This window comes from Arachis hypogaea, chromosome 14 (assembly GCF_003086295.3).
Source record: "Arachis hypogaea cultivar Tifrunner chromosome 14, arahy.Tifrunner.gnm2.J5K5, whole genome shotgun sequence".
NCBI lineage: Eukaryota > Viridiplantae > Streptophyta > Magnoliopsida > Fabales > Fabaceae > Arachis > Arachis hypogaea.
The window spans coordinates 23374113-23394846 of record NC_092049.1 but is presented as its reverse complement, the minus strand read 5'-3'; the positions used below and the strand labels follow the sequence as shown (position 1 = coordinate 23394846).

Here is a 20734-nt window from a genome sequence, read left to right as displayed (position 1 = left end):
ACCTGTCCATAAGCCTGTTTTCTTGAGCTGTCTGCCATCTCTAGTGAGATTTTAGCAGCTTGCACCCCATAGATTCCCAGTTTCTCTATTACAGAGAGGGGCATGAGGTTTATTCCTGAACCAAGGTCACATAGAGCCTTAAATATCATGGTGCCTATGGTACAGGGTATTATGAACTTTTCAGGATCCTGTCTCTTCTGAGGCAATGTCAGTTGATCCAGATCACTTAGTTCATTGATGAACAAGGGAGGTTCAACTTCCCAAGTATCAATGCCAAATAATTTGGCATTCAGCTTCATGATTGCACCAAGAAACTTGGCAGTTTGCTCTTCAGTAACATCCTCATTCTCTTCAGAAGAGGAATACTCATCAGAGCTCATGAAGGGTATAAGGAGGTTCAATGGAATCTCTATGGTCTCTAGATGAGTCTCAGAGTCCTTTGGTTTCCCAGAAGGACGCTCCTTATTGATCACTGGACGTCCCTGGAGGTCTTTCTCCTTGGGATTCACGTCCTCTCCTCTCCTCTCAGGTTCGGCCATGGCACTTATGTCAATGGCCTTGCACTTTCCTTTTGGGTTCTCTTCTGTATTGCTTGGGAGAGTACTAGGAGGGATTTCAGTGATCCTTTTACTCAGCTGGCCCACTTGTGCTTCCAGATTTCTAATGGAAGATCTTGTTTCATTCATGAAACTTACAGTGGCCTTAGATAGATCAGAGACTAGATTTGCTAAATTAGAAGCATTTTGTTCAGAGTTCTCTGTCTGTTGCTGAGTTGATGATGGAAAAGGTTTGCTATTGCTAAACCTGTTTCTTCCACCATTATTAAAGCCTTGTTGGGGCTTTTGATCCTTCCATGAGAAATTTGGATGATTTCTCCATGTTGAGTTATAGGTGTTTCCATAAGGTTCACCTAAGTAATTTACCTCTGCTATTGCAGGGTTCTCAGGATCATAGGCTTCTTCTTCAGAAGATGCCTCTTGAGTACTGTTGGATGCAGCTTGCATTCCATGCAGACTCTGAGAGATCATATTGACTTGCTGAGTCAATATTTTATTCTGAGCCAATATGGCATTCAGAGTATCAACCTCAAGAACTCCCTTCTTCATAGGCGTCCCATTACTCACAGGATTCCTTTCAGAAGTGTACATGAACTGGTTATTAGCAACCATGTCAATGAGTTCTTGAGCTTCTGCAGGCGTTTTCTTTAAGTGAATGGATCCACCTGCAGAAGTGTCCAGTGACATCTTTGATAGCTCAGATAAACCATCATAGAATATATCCAGGATGGTCCATTCTGAAAGCATGTCAGAAGGACACTTTTTGGTCAACTGTTTGTATCTTTCCCAAGCTTCATAGAGGAATTCACCTTCTTTCTGTCTGAAGGTTTGAACATCAGCTCTAAGCTTGCTCAGCTTTTGAGGAGGAAAGTACTTGGCTAAGAAAGCCGTGACCAGCTTATCCCAAGAGTTCAGGCTGTCTTTAGGTTGAGAATCCAACCATAATCTAGCTCTGTCTCTTACAGCAAAAGGGAAAAGCATGAGCCTGTAGACTTCAGGATTTACTCCATTAGTCTTAACAGTATCACATATCTGCAAGAATTCAGTTAAGAACTGAAAAGGATCTTCAGATGGAAGTCCATGAAACTTGCAGTTCTGCTGCATCAGAGAAACTAATTGAGGTTTCAGCTCAAAGTTGTTTGCTCCAATGGCAGGAATGGAGATGCTTCTTCCATGTAAATTGGAATTAGGTGCAGTGAAGTCACCAAGCATCTTCCTTACATTATTATTATTTTCGGCTGCCATCTCCTCTTCCTGTTCGAAAATTTCTGAAAGGTTATCTCTGGATTGTTGTATTTTGGCTTCTCTTAATTTTCTCTTCAGAGTCCTTTCCGGTTCTAGATCTGCTTCCACAAGAATGTTCTTATCCTTGCTCCTGCTCATATGACAAAGAAGAAGGCACAGAAAAATAATAATAATAATAATAGAGATCCTTTATACCACAGTATAGGGATCCCTTTGTGAGTGGAAGAAAAGGGGGAGATAAAGGATGTCATGTAAAGGAAGAAACACAACTGTACAGATGGAAGAGATGTGAGATGAGATGTTAGGATATGAATGAATAAATAGAATAGGATGGAGGAAGGATAATTTTCGAAAATTATTTTGAAAAAGAGTTAGTGATTTTTGAAAATGGTTTTTGAAAAATGTTAGTAATTTTCGAAAATTTTTGAAATCAAAAATAAAAAATAAAAATAATTAGTTAATTAAAAAGAAATTTTTGAAAAAGAGGGAAGATATTTTCGAAAATTAGAGAGAGAGAGTTAGTTAGGTGGTTTTGAAAAAGTTAAGAAACAAACAAAAAGTTAGTTAGTTAGTTGAAACAAATTTTGAAAAGATAAGAAGTTAGGAAGTTAGGAAAGATATTTTGAAAAGATATTTTTGAAAAAGATAAGATAAGAAGATATTTTTGAAAAGATATGATTGAAATTAGTTTTTGAAAAAGATTTGATTTTTAAAATCACAATTAATGACTTGATTCATAAGAAATCACAAGATATGATTCTAGAACTTAAAGTTTGAATCTTTCTTAACAAACAAGTAACAAACTTCAAATTTTTGAATCAAAACATTAATTGTTTATGTTATTTTTGAAAATTTGGTATAAAAATAAGAAAAAGATTTTTGAAAAACATTTTTGGAATTTTCGAAAATAACTAAGAATTTTGAAAAAGATTTGATTTTTTGAAAAAGATTTTGAAAAAGATAAGATTTTCAAATTGAAAATTTGATTTGACTCATTGGCAACAACTTGATTTTAAAAAATTTTGAAAAAGTCAATCCAAATTTTCGAATTTGATGAGAGAAAAAGGGAAAGATATTTTTTTTATTTTTGAAATTTTTATGATGAGAGAGAAAAACATGAAAAATGATGCAATGCATGAAATTTTTAGATCAAAACAATGAATGCATGCAAGAATGCTATGAATGTCAAGATGAACATCAAGAACACTTTGAATGTCATGATGAACATCAAGAACTTATTTTTGAAAAATTTTTAATGCAAAGAAAACATGCAAGACACCAAACTTAGAATTCTTTAATGCCTAGACACTAAGAATTCAAGAATGCATATGATAAACATGAAAAGACACAAAATAAAAAATCATCAAGATCAAACAAGAAGACTTACCAAGAACAACTTGAAGATCATGAAGAACACTATGAATGCATGATATTTTCGAAAAAATGCAAGATGCATATGCAATTGACACCAAACTTATGATATGACTCAAGACTCAAACAAGAAACACAAAAATATTTTTGATTTTTATGATTTTCTAATTTTTTTGGATTTTTTTCGAAAATAGTATGAAAAAGAAAAAATAAGGATTCCAAAATTTTTAATATGAATTCCAGGAATCTTGCCATGTTAGTCTAAAGCTTCAGTCCAGGAATTAGACATGGCTCACTAGCCAGCCAAGCTTTCAATGAAAGCTCCAGTCCAAAACACTAGACATGGCCAATGGCCAGCCAAGCTTCAGCAGGTGATCATGGATCAGTAGCAGGTGGATGAGCAACAACTAATTTGCTCTTGATAACAAATTGCAAGCCTCAGTCCAAATGAATTTAGACATGGCTTTACAGCCAGCCAGGCTTCACATGCTTCATGAAACACTAGAATTCATTCTTAAAAATTTTGAATAAATTTTTGAAAACATTTTTATTTTTTTCGAAAACAAAAGAGAAATTTTTGAAAAATATTTTTGAAAAATTTTTGAAAAGAAAACGAAAAGAAAATTACCCAATCTGAGCAACAAGATGAGCCGTCAGTTGTCCAAACTCGAACAATCCCCGGCAACGGCGCCAAAAACTTGGTGCACGAAATTGTGATCTCCAGGCTCGAACAAATCCTGGTAATGGCTCCAAAGCTTGGTGCTCTTATCTTAATTCATGATTGTCACAACTTCGATACAACTAACCAGCAAGTGCACTGGGTCGTCCAAGTAATACCTTACGTGAGTAAGGGTCGAATCCCACGGAGATTGTTGGTATGAAGCAAGCTATGGTCACCTTGTAAATCTCAGTCAGGCAGATATAAAACAGTGATATGGTTTTCGAATAATGAATAATAAAATAGGGATAGAGATACTTATGTAAATCATTGGTAGGAATTTCAGATAAGCGAATGGAGATGCTTTTCGTTCCTCTGAACCTCTGCTTTCCTGCTATCTTCATCCAATCAGTCTTACTCCTTTCCATGGCTGGCTTTATGTGATACATCACCACTGTCAATGGCTACTTTCGGTCATCTCACGGGAAAATGATCCAATGCCCTGTCACGGCACGGCTAATCGTCTGGAGGCATCACCCTTGCCAATGGCTTCATCTTATCCTCTCAGTGAATAATATGCTCACGCACCCTGTCACGGCACGGCTATTCATCTGTCGGTTCTCGATCATGCTGGAATAGGATTTACTATCCTTTTGCGTCTGTCACTAACGCCCTGCAATCGCGAGTTCAGAGCTCGTCACAGTCATTCAATCATTGAATCCTACTCGGAATACCACAGACAAGGTTTAGACTTTCTGGATTCTCTTGAATGCCGCCATCATTCTAGCTTACGCCACGAAGATTCTGGTTAGGAGATCTAAGAGATATTCATTCTAGCTTATTTCATGTAGAACAGAAGTGTTTGTCAGGCACGTGTTCATAGGGGAGAATGGTGATGAGCGTCACACATAATCATCACCTTCATCACGTTCTTGGGTGCGAATGGATATCTTAGAAGTGAAATAAGATAAGTTGAATAGAAAACAGAAGTACTTTGCATTAATCTTTGAGGAACAGTAGAGCTCCACACCTTAATCTATGGAGTGTAGAAACTCTACCGTTAAAAATACATAAGTGAAGGTCCAGGCATGGCCGAGAGGCCAGCCCCTCTGATCTAAGAACCAGGCGTCCAAAGATGGTCCAAAAGACGTCTAATACAATAGTAAGAGGTCCTATTTATAATAAATTAGTCACTAGGGTTTACATGAATAAGTAATTGATGCATAAATCCACTTCCGGGGCCCACTTGGTGTGTGTTTGGGCTGAGCTTAAGTGTAGCACGTGCAGAGGCCATTTGTGGAGTTGAACGCCAGTTTCTGTGCCAGTTTGGGCGTTCAACTCTGGTTTTGGATCCTTTTTTGGCGCTGGACGCCAGATTTGGGCAGAAGGCTGGCGTTGAACGCCAGTTGACGTCATCCATTCTTGGCCAAAGTATGGACTATTATATATTGCTGGAAAGCCCTGGATGTCTACTTTCCAACGCAATTGGAAGCGCGCCATTTCGAGTTCTGTAGCTCCAGAAAATCCACTTTGAGTGCAGGGAGGTCAGAATCCAACAGCATCAGCAGTCCTTTTTCAACCTCTGAATCTGATTTCTGCTCAAGTCCCTCAATTTCAGCCAGAAAATACCTGAAATCACAGAAAAACACACAAACTCATAGTAAAGTCCAGAAATGTGAATTTAACATAAAAACTAATGAAAACATCCCTAAAAGTAACTAGATCCTACTAAAAACATACTAAAAAATGCCAAAAAGCGTATAAATTATCCGCTCATCACTTGTCCTCCTCCTTAGGAGTTTTCAGAGGCTCCTTTATTTCCCTTGGCTCCTCTAACTTAGGCTGAGCATCATAAAAGATGTCGTTCAGCTCTTCTTTGAGTCTCTCATCCATCTTCACTTCTTCTACCACGGAATCAATGATATCAATACTCATGCACTCCTTTGGAGTTTCTGGATGCTGCATGGCTTTGACAGCATTTAGTACAAACTCATCCTCATTGACTCTCAAAGTTACTTCCCCTTTCTGAACGTCAATGAGGGTCCGTCCTGTAGCTAGGAAGGGTCTTCCTAGGATGAGGGTTGCACTCTTGTGCTCGTCCATTTCCAGTACCACAAAGACTATGGGAAAAGCAAAGGGTCCAACCCTAACAATCATGTTCTCAATCATGCTTGATGGAAGCTTAACAGAGCCATCAGCGAGTTGAAGACATATGCAAGTAGGTTTAACTTTGTGAGTCAAACAGAATTTCTTTATTAGTGATGCAAGTATTAAGTTAATACTTGCTCTGAGATCACGTAGGGTTGTTGACAGACAACTGATGAGCGGATAATTTATACGCTTTTTGGCATTATTTTTAGTATGTTTTTAGTATGATTTAGTTAGTTTTTATTATATTTTTATTAGTTTTTAATTAAAATTCATATTTCTAGACTTTACTATGAGTTTGTGTATTTTTCTGTGATTTCAGGTATTTTCTGGCTGAAATTGAGGGACTTGAGCAAAAATCAGATTCAGAGGCTGACTAAGGACTGCAGATGCTGTTGGATTCTGACCTCCCTGCACTCAAAGTGGATTTTCTGGAGCTACAGAACTCCAAATGGCGCGCTTTTAATTGCGTTGGAAAGTAGACATCCAGATCTTTCCAGCAATATATAATAGTCCATACGTTGCCCGAGTTTAGATGACGCAAAATGGCGTTGAACGCCAGCTCTCTGCCCAATTCTGGAGTCAAACGCCAGAAACAAGTTGCAAAGCAGAGTTAAACGCCAAAAACACATTACAAACTGGCGTTTAACTCCAAGGAAGACCTCTCCACGTGAAAACTTCAAGCTCAGTCCAAGCACACACCAAAGTGGGCCCTGGAAGTAGATTTCTACATCATTTACTTATCTCTGTAACCCTAGTAACTAGTTTAGCATAAATAGGACATTTTACTATTGTATTTACGTCTTGGTTCTTCTGGTTCCCTCTCTGGGGGCCGAAGCCAATGAACACCATTATCACTTATGTATTTTCAACGGTAGAGTTTCTACACACCATAGATTAAGGTGTGGAGCTCTGCTGTTCCTCATGAATTAATGCAAAGTACTACTGTTTTTCTATTCAATTCAACTTATTCCGCTTTTAAGATATTCATTCGCACTTCAACATGAATGTGATGATCGTGACATTCATCATCATTTCCTACGAACGCGTGCCTAATAACCACTTCCGTTTTACCTTAGATTGAATGAGTATCTCTGAGATTCCTTAATCAGAGTCTTCGTGGTATAAGTTAGAACCCATGGACGGCCATTCCTGAGATCTGAAAAGTCTAAACCTTGTCTGTGGTATTTCGAGTAGGATCCGGGAAGGGATGGCTGTGACGAGCTTCAAACTCGCGAGTGCTGGGCGTAGTGACAAACGCAAAAGGATAGTAAATCATATTCCAGTATGATCGAGAACATCCAGATGATTAGCCATGCAGTGACAGCGCATCGGACCATTTTCACAGAGAGGACGGGATGTAGCCATTGACAACGGTGATGCCCAATATACAGCTTTCCATAGAAAGGAGTAGACCTGATTGGATGAAGACAGCAGGAAAGCAGAGGTTCAGGAGGAACGAAAGCATCTCTGTACGCTTATCTGAAATTCTCACCAATGAATTACATAAGTACCTCTATCTTTATTTTACGTTTTATTTATCTTTTAATTATTAAATCTCCATAACCATTTGTATCTGCCTGACTGAGATTTACAAGGTGACCATAGCTTGCTTCAAGCCGACAATCTCCGTGGGATCGACCCTTACTCACGTAAGGTTTATTACTTGGACGACCCAGCGCACTTGCTGGTTAGTTGTGCGAAGTTGTGACAAAGAGCTTATATTATGAATGTGCGTATTGAGTTTTTAGCGCCGTTACCAAGGAAAGAATGATCACGATTTCGTGCACCAAGTTTTTGGCGCCGTTGCCGGGGATTGTTCGAGTTTGGACAACTGATGGTTTATCTTGTTACTCATATTAGGTAATTTTATTTTAATTTTAAGCTTTTTATTTTTATTATTCTTAATTTTGAAAAAAAATAAAAATAAAAATTTATAAATTATTCTATGTTCTTCAGAATTTTTAAGAATGAATTCTAGAGTTTCATGAAGCATGTTGAAGCCTGGCTGGCTGTAAAGCCATGTCTAATTCATTTGGACTGAGGCTTCCACTTATCAGCATATGAAGTTGGATGAAGTATCAGCTGTTATATGTCTGATTTGTATCTACTGAAGCTTGGCTGGCCATTGGACATGTCTAGTGTTTTGGACCGGAGCTTTCACTGAAAGCTTGGCTGGCAAGTGAGCCATGTCTAATTCCTGGACCGGAGCTTTAGACTAACATTGCAGATTCCTGGAATTCTTATTAAAAATTTTGGAATCTTTATTTTTCTTTTTCAAATAATTTTCAAAAAATACCAAAAAAAAAATATAAAATCAAAAATATTTTTGTGTTTCTTGTTTGAGTCTTGAGTCAAATTTTAAGTTTGGTGTCAATTGCATGTTTTTAATCTTTCTTGCATTTTTCGAAAATTCATGCATTGCATTCTTCATGATCTTCAAGTTGTTCTTGATGAATTTCTTTGTTTGATCTTTACATTTTCATGTTTTGCATCTTTTGTTGTTTTTCATATGCATTTTTAATTTGTTAGTGTCTAAACATTGAAAATTTCTAAGTTTGGTGTCTTGCATGTTTTTCTTTTCTTAAAAATTTTCAAAAATAAGTTCTTGGTGTTCATCTTGACATTCATAGTGTTCTTGCATGCATCATTTGTTTTGATCCAAAACTTTCATGCATTGAGTCTTTTCATTGTTTTTCTCTTTCTTCATTAAAAATTCAAAAATCAAAAAAATATCTTTCCCTTTTTCTCTCATAAATTTTCGAAATTTGAGTTGACTTTTTCAAAAATTTTTAAAATCTAATCATTTCTTATGAGTCAAATCAAATTTTCAATTTAAAAATTCTATCTTTTTCAAATCTTTTTCAAAAAAAAAATCAAATCTTTTTCATTCTTCCTTTATTATTTTCGAAAATTTCAAATTAATTTTCAAAATCTTTTTCTTATTTTATTTCATATTTTCGAATTCAATGCTAACAACTAATGTGATTGATTCAAAAATCTTAAGTTTGTTACTTGCCTAATAAGAAAGGTTCAATCTTTAAATTTCAAAATCAAATCTTTTTGTTTCTTGTTAGTCAAGTAATCAACTTTAATTTTCAAAATCAAATCTTTTTAAATTTCTTTTTCAAATCTTTTTCAAAATAAGTTTCAATCACATCTTTTTCAAAATTTGATTCCAAAATCTTTTCTAACTTGTTATCTTTTCAAATTTGATTTTCAAATCTTTTCCAATTAACCACTTTACTTTTTGTTTGATTCTTATCCTTTTTCAAAACTACCTAACCAACCCTCTCTCTCTAATTTTCGAAAATCCCTTCCCTCTTTTTCAAATTTCCTTTTTAATTAACTAATTGTTTTAATTTTAATTTAATTTAATTTCAATTTCAATTTTCGAATTTTTAACTTTAAATTTTAATTCTATTTTATTTAATTTTCGAATTCTTCTCTTCCTCATCTCCTTCTATTTATTTATTCATCTACTAACACTTCTCTTCCACCCAAAATTCGAACCCCATCTTCTTCTCTATGTTCGAATTTTCCTCTTCTCCTTCTTATATTCTTCTCTTTTTATTCTTGCATAAGGAATCTCTATACTGTGACATAGAGGATTCCATATTTTCTTTTGTGTTCTCTTCTTTTTCATATGAGCAGGAACAAGGATAAGAACATTCTTGTTGAAGCCGATCCTGAACCTGAAAGGACTCTGAAGAGGAAGCTAAGGGAAGCTAAAGCTCAACTCTCTGGAGAAAATCTGACAGAAATTTTCGAAAAAGAAGAAGACATGGCTGAAAATAACAACAATGCAAGGAAGATGCTTGGTGACTTTACTACACCAAATTCCAACTTACATGGAAGAAGCATCTCCATCCCTACCATTGGAGTAAACAATTTTGAGCTTAAACCTCAACTAGTTTCTCTGATGCAACAAAACTGCAAGTTTCATGGACTTCCATCTGAAGATCCTTTTCAGTTCTTAACTGAATTCTTGCAGATATGTGATACTGTTATAACCAATGGGGTTGATCCCGAGGTCTATAGGCTCATGCTTTTCCCGTTTGCTGTGAGAGACAGAGCTAGAATATGGTTGGACTCTCAACCTAAAGATAGCCTGAACTCTTGAGATAAGCTGGTCACGGCTTTCTTAGCCAAGTTCTTTCCTCCTCAAAAGCTTAGTAAGCTTAGAGTGGATGTTCAAACCTTCAGACAGAAAGAAGGTGAATCCCTCTATGAAGCTTGGGAGAGATATAAGCAACTGACCAAAAAGTGTCCATCTGACATGCTTTCAGAATGGACTATTCTGGATATATTCTATGATGGTCTGTCTGAGTTATCAAAGATGTTACTGGACCATTCTGCAGGTGGATCCATTCACCTAAAGAAAACGCCTGCAGAAGCTCAGGAACTCATTGGCATGGTTGCTAACAACCAGTTTATGTACACTTCTAAGAGGAATCCTGTAAGTAATGGGACGCCTCAAAGGAAGGGAGTTCTTGAAATTGATGCTCTGAATGCCATATTGGCTCAGAACAAAATATTGACTCAGCAAGTCAATATGATTTCTCAGAGTTTGAATGGAATGCAAGCTGCATCCAACAGTACTCAAGAGGCATCTTCTGAAGAAGAAGCTTATGATCCTGAGAACCCTGCAATAGCAGAGGTGAATTACATGGGTGAACCTTATAGAAACACCTATAACCCCTCATGGAGAAATCATCCAAATTTCTCATGAAAGGATCAACAAAAGCCTCAACAAGGCTTTAATAATGGTGGAAGAAACAGGTTTAACAATAGTAAACCTTTTTCATCATCCACTCAGCAATAGACAGAGAATTCTGAGCAGAATCCATCTAGCTTAGCAAATAGAGTCTCTGATCTATCTAAGGCCACTTTGAGTTTCATGATGAAACAAGGTCCTCCATTAGAAATTTGGAGGCACAAGTAGGCCAACTGAGTAAAAAGATCACTGAAACTCCTCCTAGTACTCTCCCAAGCAATACAGAAGAGAATCCAAAGAGAGAGTGCAAGGCCATTGATATAACCAAAATGGCCGAACCTACAAGAGAAGAGAAGGACGTGAATCCTAGTGAGGAAGACCTCCTGGGATGTTCAGTGAACAATAAGGAGTTTCCCTTAGAGGAACCAAAGGAATCTGAGGCTCATCTAGAGACCATAGAGATTCCATTGAACCTCCTTCTACCATTCATGAGCTCTGATGAATATTCATCTTCTGAAGAAGATGAAGACATTGTTGAAGAGCAAGTCGCCAAGTACCTTGGTGCAATCATAAAGTTGAATGCCAAATTATTTGGTAATGAGACTTGGGAAGATGAACCTCCCTTGCTAATCAATGAACTGAATGCATTGGATAGACAAAAATTACCTCAAAAGAAACAGGTTCCTGGTAAATTCCTAATTCCCTGTAACATAGGCACCATGACCTTTGAGAAGGCTCTATGTGACCTGGGGTCAGGAATAAACTAAATGCCACTCTCTGTAATGGAGAAACTGGGAATCCTTGAGGTACAGGCTGCCAATTTCTCATTAGAGATGGTAGACAAATCTATGAAAATGGCTTATGGACAAGTAGAGGACGTGTTAGTAAAGGTTGAAGGCCTTTACATCCCTGCTGACTTCATAATCCTAGACACTGGGAAGGATGAGGATGAATCTATCATCCTTGGAAGATCCTTCCTAGCCACAGCAAATGCTGTGATTGATGTGGACAGAGGAGAGTTGGTCCTTCAACTGAATGAAGACTACCTTGTGTTCAAGACTCAAGGTTCTCCTTCTGTAACCATGGAGAGGAAGCATAAAAATCTTCTCTCACTGTAGAGTCAACCAAAGCCCCCACAGTCAAACTCTAAGTTTGGTGTTGGGAGGTCCTAACAATGCTCTGAACATCTGTGAGGCTCCCTGAGAGCTCACTGTCAAGCTATTGACATTAAAGAAGCGCTTGTTGGGAGGCAACCCAATGTTAATTAATTATATTATTATTATTTTCATGTTTATTTCGTGTTTCTTTAGGTTGATGATCATGTGGAGTCACAAAAACTACAAAAAACTCAAAAACAGAATGAAAAACAGAATGAAAAATAGCTCACCCTGGAGGAAGAGCTTACTGGCGTTTAAATGCCAGTAAGGCTAGCAGAATAGGCATTAAATGCCCAGTCTGGCACCATTCTGGGCGTTTAACGCCAGAAATGGGCACCAGACTGGCGTTTAGCGCCAGAACAGAGCATGAAACTGGCGTTAAACGCCAGAAACAAGCAGCAGTCTGGCGTTTAAACGCCAGGATTGCACTCTGAGAAAGGCTGGCGTTAAACGCCAGAAACAAGCATAGAGCTGGCGTTTAACGCCAGAAACAAGCTACACTTGGGCGTTTAACGCCAGAACCAAGCATGGAAGTGGCGTTAAACGCCAGGATTGCATGGATAGGGCATTTTACACGCCTAATAGGTGCAGGGATCTGAAATCCTTGACACCTCAGGATCTGTGGATCCCACAAGATCCCCACCTACCTCAACTCACTTTCTCCCTCTTCTTCACACAATCCAATAACCCTCTTTCCCAAACACCCTTCACCAATCAACTCAACCACTCTTCCCTATTACCCTTTCACCAATCACCTCCACCACACTTTCCCATAAATCCTACCGACCTTCAAATTCAAATTCTCTTTCCCACCCAAACCTACCCTAAATGGCCGAACCTAAACCCCTCTCCCTCCACTATATAAACCCCTCACTCCTTCTTCATTTTCACACAACACTACCCTCTTTTCTCCCCTTGGCCGAAACACATACATCTCTCCCTTTCCTCCATCTCTTCTTCTTCTTCTTCTTCTTTCTCTCTTCTTTTGCTCGAGGACGAGCAACATTCTAAGTTTGGTGTGGTAAAAAGTATAGTTTTTTGTTTTTTTTATAACCATCAATGGCACCTAAGGCCAGAGAATCCTCAAGAAAGAGGAAAGGGAAGTCAATTGCTTCCACCTCTGAGTCATGGGAGATGGAGAGATTTATCTCAAAGGTCCATCAAGACCATTTCTATGAAGTTGTGGCCAAGAAGAAAGTGATCCCCGAGGTTCCTTTCAAACTCAAAAAAAATGAGTATCCGGAGATCCGACTTGAGATCCAAAGAAGAGGTTGGGAAGTCCTCACCAACCCCATTCAACAAGTCAGGATCCTAATGGTTCAAGAGTTCTATGCAAACGCATGGATCACTAGGAACCATGATCAAAGTGTGAACCCTATCCAAAGCATTGGCTCACCATGGTTCGGGAAAAATACTTAGATTTTAGTCCGGAAAATGTAAGGCTGGCGTTCAACTTGCCAATGATGGAAGAAAACGCACGCCCCTACACAAGAAGGGTCAACTTTGATCAAAGGTTGGACCAAGTCCTCATGGACATATGTGTGGAAGGAGCTCAATGGAAGATTGACTCAAAAGGCAAACCGGTTCAACTGAGAAGACTGGACCTTAAGCCTGTAGTTAGGGGATGGTTGGAGTTCATTCAATGCTCAATCATTCCCACTAGCAACCGGTCTGAATTTACTATAGACCGAGCCATCATGATCCATAGTATCATGATTGGAGAGGAAGTGGAAGTTCATGAGATTATACCTCAAGAACTCTACAAGGTGGCTGACAAGTCCTCCACTTTGGCAAGGATAGCCTTTCCTCACCTCATTTGCCATCTATGCAATTCGGCTGGGATTGACATAGAGGGAGATATCCTCATTGATGAGGATAAGCCCATCACTAAGAAAAGAATGGAGCAAACAAGAGAACCTATTCATGGATCTCAAGAGACGCATGAGGAAGCTCATCACCATGAAATCCCTGAGATGCCTCAGATGCACTTTCCTCCATAGAACTATTTGGAGCAAATCAACACCTCCCTAGGAGAATTAAGTTCCAACATGGGACAACTAAGGATGGAGCACCAAGAGCACTCCATCATCCTCCATGAAATTAGAGAAGATCAAAGAGCTATGAGGGAGGAACAACAAAGACAAGGAAGAGACATAGAGGAGCTCAAAAGCACCATTGGTTCTTCAAGAAGAGGAAGACGCCACCCACACTAAGGTGGACTCATTCCCTAATCTCCTTGTTCTTATTTTTCTGTTTTCGGTTTTTGAGTCGAATGTTTTATTTATGTTTGTGTCTTTATTACATGGTCATTAGTATTTAAGTGTCTATGCCTTAAAGTTATGAATGTCCTATGAATCCATCACCTCTCTTAAAGGAAAAATGTTTTAATTACAAAAGAACAAGAAGTACATGGTTTCAAATTCATCCTTGAAACTAGTTTAATTATTTTGATGTGGTGACAATACTTTTTGTTTTCTGAATGAATGCTTGAACAGTGCATATGTCTTTTGAATTTGATGTTTATGAATGTTAAATATGTTGGCTCTTGAAAGAATGATGAAAAGGAGACATGTTATTTGATGATCTGAAAAATTATAAAAATGATTCTTGAAGCAAGAAAAAGCAGTGAATACAAAGCTTGCAAAAAAAAAGCGAAAAAAAAAGAAGAAAAAGAAAAAGCAAGTAGAAAAAGCCAATAGCCCTTAAAACCAAAAAGGATCCAAGGCTTTGAGCATCAGTGGATAGGAGGGCCTAAAGGAATAAAATCCTAGCCTAAGCGGCTAAACCAAGTTGTCCCTAACCATGTCCTTGTGGCGTGAAGGTGTCAAGTGAAAACTTGAGACTGAGCGGTTAAAGTCGAGGTCCAAAGCAAAAAAAAGAGTGTGCTTAAGAACCCTGGACACCTCTAATTGGGGAGTTTAGCAAAGCTGAGTCACAATCTGAAAAGGTTCACCCAGTTATGTGTCTGTGCCATTTATGTATCCGGTGGTAATACTGGAAAACAAAGTGCTTAGGGCCACGGCCAAGACTCATAAAGTAGCTGTGTTCAAGAATCAACATACTGAACTAGGAGAATCAATAACACTATCTGAACTCTGAGTTCCTATAGATGCCAATCATTCTGAACTTCAATGGATAAAGCGAGATGCCAAAACTATTCAAGAGGCAAAAAGCTACTAGTCCTGCTCATCTGATTGGAGCTAAGTTTCATTGATATTTTGGGATTTATAGTATATTCTCTTCTTTTTATCCTATTTGATTTTCAGTTGCTTGGGGACAAGCAACAATTTAAGTTTGATGTTGTGATGAGCGGATAATTTATACGCTTTTTGGCATTGTTTTTAGTATGTTTTTAGTATTATTTAGTTAGTTTTTATTATATTTTTATTAGTTTTTAATTAAAATTCACATTTCTGGACTTTACTATGATTTTGTGTGTTTTTCTATGATTTCAGGTATTTTCTGGCTGAAATTGAGGGACTTGAGCAAAAATCAGATTCAGAGGCTGACAAAGGACTGCAGATGCTGTTGGATTCTAACCTCCCTGCACTCAAAGTGGATTTTATGGAGCTACAGAACTCCAAATGGTTCGCTCTCAATTGCGTTGGAAAGTAGACATCTAGGGCTTTCTAGAAATATATAATAGTCCATATGTTGCTCGAGTTTAGACGACTCAAAATGGCGTTGAACGCCAGCTCTCTGCCAAATTCTGGAGTCAAACGCCAGAAACAGGTTGCAAAGCAGAGTTAAACGCCAGAAACACGTTACAAACTGGCGTTTAACTCCAAGGAAGATCTCTCCACGTGAAAGCTTCAAGCTCAGCCCAAGCACACACCAAAGTGGGCCCTGAAAGTGGATTTTTACATTATTTACTTATCTCTGTAACCCTAGTAACTAGTTTAGCATAAATAGGACTTTTTACTATTGTATTTACGTCTTGGTTCTTCTGGTTCCCTCTCTGGGGACCGAAGCCAATGAACACCATTATCACTTATGTATTTTCAACGGTAGAGTTTCTACACACCATAGATTAAGGTGTGGAGCTCTGCTGTTCCTCATGAATTAATGCAAAGTACTACTATTTTTCTATTCAATTCAACTTATTCCGCTTCTAAGATATTCATTCGCACTTCAACATGAATGTGATGATCGTGACACTCATCATCATTCCCTACGAATGCGTGCCTGACAACCACTTCCGTTCTACCTTAGATTGAATGAGTATCTCTGAGATTCCTTAATCAGAGTCTTCGTGGTATAAGTTAGAACCCATGGACGGCCATTCTTGAGATCTGAAAAGTCTAAACCTTGTCTGTGGTATTTCGAGTAGGATCCGGGAAGGGATGGCTGTGACGAGCTTCAAACTCGCAAGTGTTGGGCGTAGTGACAGACGCAAAAGGATAGTAAATCCTATTCCAGTATGATCGAGAACCTCCAGATGATTAGCCATGCACTGACAGCGCATCGGACCATTTTCACAGAGAGGACGGGATGTAGCCACTGACAATGGTGATGCCCAATATACAGCTTGCCATAGAAAGGAGTAGGACTGATTGGATGAAGACAGCAGGAAAGCAGAGGTTCAGGAGGAACGAAAGCATCTCTATACGTTTATCTGAAATTCTCACCAATGAATTACATAAGTACCACTATCTTTATTTTACGTTTTATTTATCTTTTAATTATTAAATCTCCATAACCATTTGAATCCGCCTGACTGAGATTTACAAGGTGACCATAGCTTGCTTCAAGCCGACAATCTCCGTGGGATCGACCCTTACTCACGTAAGGTTTATTACTTGGACGACCCAGTGCACTTGCTGGTTAGTTGTGCGAAGTTGTGACAAAGAGATAATATTATGAACGTGCGTATTGAGTTTTTAGCACCGTTACCAAGGAAAGAATGATCACGATTTCGTGCACCAACAACCCAAATTGCATGGGTTAGGAACTTGATTATCAAAAATGGAATTGGCGTTGTAAGTATAGTCCTAACCCAACAAATTAGCCATCAATCAAATTGAAAACTCACAAGATGTGTCACAATTCAAAACTAATTCAAAACCGAGAGTATTTGACTCCCGAGTCATCTCCCAAGGATCACTTTAGAAAAATGAGTGTGCAATTTCGGTTGTAGTGATCAAGGGGTTGTCAATAAAGAAATGAACATATAAAGCAACAAAAGAACATGCAAAATTGTAATGACTGAACTAATGAAGGATTAAAGAACTGACTATATAATATTAACAAGTAAAGTATAAAAGAGATTAACATAGAAGTGTATAAAAGATTGAAAGCATAAAAAGAGTCTTGGCTTGGAGTGAGCTAAGGGTCCTTTCCTTGTTGGAACCACAACTATTACAATTATGATGGATTAGTCTCACTTGATCAACCCTCACATCGGAAGGTAAGTTAAATGAGCATAAGTGTTCTCAACCCACAAATCCTAAATTGCTTGCTGATTGCCTTAGCAACAAATTAGTGTTAGTGGGAACAAGAACAATTAACAATCCAAGAATTGAAACTAAATGTTGGACATTCCAACTCTAGAAACCCAATTGCTCACTTTACCCAAGCCAAAAGCCAAAAATTTAGCCTAAAACCATGTTTGACATTTTGTCAAACACTTGGTGGGCAAAAACCTTAAACATGGAGAAAATGAGAAAAGGCTTGAAACTAAAAGCAACAATTGATCTCAATCAACAAGAATAATACAAGAAAGCATGAAACAAACATCAAACATCAAATTCATCAACAAGAAATTGAAATTGCAAGAGAGAAGCAAAATTGAACTATAACTTGAATTAGAAGAAAGAGTAATGACAATGTAACTATAAAGAGTAATAACAAGAGAATACTTACAATGAAAGCTAGCAAAATCCGAGATAAAAAATGGAAATGGCACTTGAATGTAAAACCCTAATATAAACCCTAATAGAGATGATGAAAAACTTAGAGAAAAACTAAACTAAAAGCTTCCTACTACTACTCCTAAATTATACTAATGATATGCTATGTTATGCCTTCATTCCCCCTTCCAATATGAGCTAGAAGACTTCAGAAATGGACCTCCAAAGCCTTAAAATTGCGAGTCACGTGCCATTTTAATGAAGTCATGCGCGGACACCTGTGCGGACGCATAGACGTGTGCGTGCACATACTTTGTGAAGGATCCCTTCCTGTGCGTATGCACAAGTAGCTGTGCGCACGCACACTAGGCGATGCTTGGCTGGACACGCGACGGGCTTGAAATGATCCACACGCTCTAATTGGGCTGCTGTGCATATGCACAAGTAGCTGTGCTCACACACACGTCTCTGAACTCATCTCCTTTGATTCTTCTTGTTTCCTCCACCTTGCATGCTCTTCTTCCATTTTCTCCAACCCATTCCCACCTTATACACCTGAAATCACTCACAAACAACATCAAGGCATCGAATGGAAGGCAAATAGAATAAAATAGATTAAATTAGGCACAAAAGAGCATATTTTCATAATGAAGCGCAATTTGGGAGGAAGGTTCAAAAGCATGCTATTCAAGGGAATAAGTGCAAGTTTATGTGATGAAAATCCATTCAATTCTAACCAAATAATCATCATCAAATATGGATTCATCAGTTGTCTTTGTGCAGGCATCCCCTAAGGTGCAGGGTATCATAAAGCTCCCAGGATCTCCAAGTTTCTCTGTTAAGCTCTTTTGAATTACTGCACTGCACTCTTCAGTGAGGAGGACTGTTTTTGCCTCTCTCCAATCCTTCTTATGACTTAAGATGTCTTTCATGAACTTAGCATAAGAAGGTATCTGTTCAAGAGCCTCTGCAAAAGGGATCTTGATCTCAAGTGTCTTGAGATAATCCGCAAAGTGGGCACACTGTTTATCCTTTTCCGCTTGGCAAAGCTTCTGAGTGTATGACATCTTAGCCCTATACTCATCAACCTTAGTGGATGTAGGTTGAATGCCTACAGAATTGGAAGGGGGGGTCAGTAACTTGCTTAGGAAGGACCTTCTCAGCACTTGCATGTGTCTGACCATCCTGGTTGGGCATTTAACGCCTTTGCTGCCCTCTTCCTGGCGTTCAATGCCAGGAGGACTGCCCCTAGTTGGGCGTTCAACGCCAAGGGTGGGTACCCCTTCTTGGCGTTGAACGCCAAGAGTGTTACCCCCATTTGGGCATTCAACACCAGGAGTGAGCACCTCTTCTTGGCATTGAGAGCCAATGACATTCCTCTTAGGGCGTGCAACATCCTCAGAGGTGTCTTGAACAGTAGTCTAGTTATCCTCTGTCAGCTTTTCTTATTCTGGTCTCCTGTTGCTCTGAAGTTGGGTGTTCAATGTTGTCCCATTCCTCAGTTGGATAGCCTGACATTCATATTTTATCTGCTTAGATAATTGCTGCCTTGTTTGACTCAACTGGGCTTCTACATTCCTGTTAGAAGTCTGAGTTTCTCCCAAAGCCTCTTGCAATTCCAGCAACTGTTATGCAAAGGCGTGTAGCTACTAAGTCAATTGGCTATATTGTTTTGGAGGGTTAGATTCAGTAGATATTGCCTTAACCTCTCCTTCCATAGAAGTCACATCAACTGAGTACAGATGCTGGTTCATGGCAACTGTCTCAATAAGTTCACGAGCCTCTTCAATTATTTTTCAAGGTGTGTGCGGACGCACAGATAGCGAAAAATACAGTTTTGTGCGTTGATAAACTGATATTTTATGGTTTATCTTGTTCTTAATTTAGTGGATTTTATCCACTATTCTCACACTTATTCATAGAATTCGCATGTTTTACATTTTCCTTCCTAATTTTGTGCTATGATTGAAAACATGCTTCTTTGGCTTTAATTTTGCTATGTTTAATCCTCTCTTATTACCATTCGATGCCTTGATATGTTTGATAAGTGCTTTTAGGGTTTATAGGGTAGGAATGGCTTAGAGGATGGAAAGGAAGCATGCAAAAGTGGAAGGAATACAAGAAATTGAAGGAATTGCTAAGATGTCAAGCCTGACCTCTTCGTACTAAATCGATCATAACTTGAGCTACAGAGATCCAAATGAGGCGGTTCCAATTGCGTTGGAAAGCTAACATCCGGGGCTTCACAATGATATAAAATTTTCTATAGTTTCCTGGCGTCTAGGGATGCGTACACGTGCATCACGCATATGTGTGGATAGTGCGGCAGACAAGCGACGCGTACGCGTGGGCAACGCGTACGCGTGACAGAGCCACGTACTGGACGTATCAGAAATCACTGGGGCAATTTCTGGGCTGTTTTTGGACCAGTTTCAAGCCTGAAAAACATAGATTAGAGGCTGCAGAGTGGGGGAATCATGGACACTTCTCATTCATTCACTTTTCATTCATATAATTTTAGGTTTTAGATATAGTTTTCTAGGTTTTAGGGTTCTTAGGTTTAATTCTTTCCAATTTTAAATTTCTATCTTAGTTTAATTAGTTTCTCTTCTACTTTTATTTGTCTTAGCATTCTAGTCTATTTAGTTCCCTTGTTGATTACTTTATGTTGCCAATGTAGTTTAAGAATTCTCATGTTAGATTTGATTTTCCATGTAATGCAATTTGAGGTATTTCATATTTATTGTTTCTTCTATTATCAGTTAGTCATTGATGTTTGCAATTGGTTGTTTGGATTTAATATTCCTTGCTAGTTTTCTATGTTTTTATGTTGTGCCTTCCAAGCGTTTGATAAAATTCTTGATTTGATTATAGAGTAGATTTCTCTCCTTTTGGCTTTGGTTGAGTAATTGGAGACTCTTGAGTTATCAAACTCCTTTGTTGATTGATAATTGAAAGTTGCTAGTTGATTTGGATCCCTCTAAAGCTAGTCTTTCCTTAGGAGTTGACTAGGACTTGAGGAATCAAATTGA

At 38.3% G+C, this 20734-nt stretch overlaps 2 non-coding genes across 2 annotated transcripts; one reads left to right on the top strand and one right to left on the bottom strand.

Annotated features, from left to right (window-relative positions):
• Positions 1 to 1298: 1298 nt before the first annotated feature.
• LOC112745508 (small nucleolar RNA R71) lies at positions 1299 to 1406 on the top strand. Its single transcript, XR_003173433.1, has one exon. It is a non-coding gene; the product is annotated as a small nucleolar RNA R71 (small nucleolar RNA).
• An 8750-nt stretch (positions 1407 to 10156) lies between these two features.
• LOC112746119 (small nucleolar RNA R71) lies at positions 10157 to 10260 on the bottom strand. The gene has a single exon (XR_003174017.1). It is a non-coding gene; the product is annotated as a small nucleolar RNA R71 (small nucleolar RNA).
• Between the last annotated feature and the right edge of the window lie 10474 nt (positions 10261 to 20734).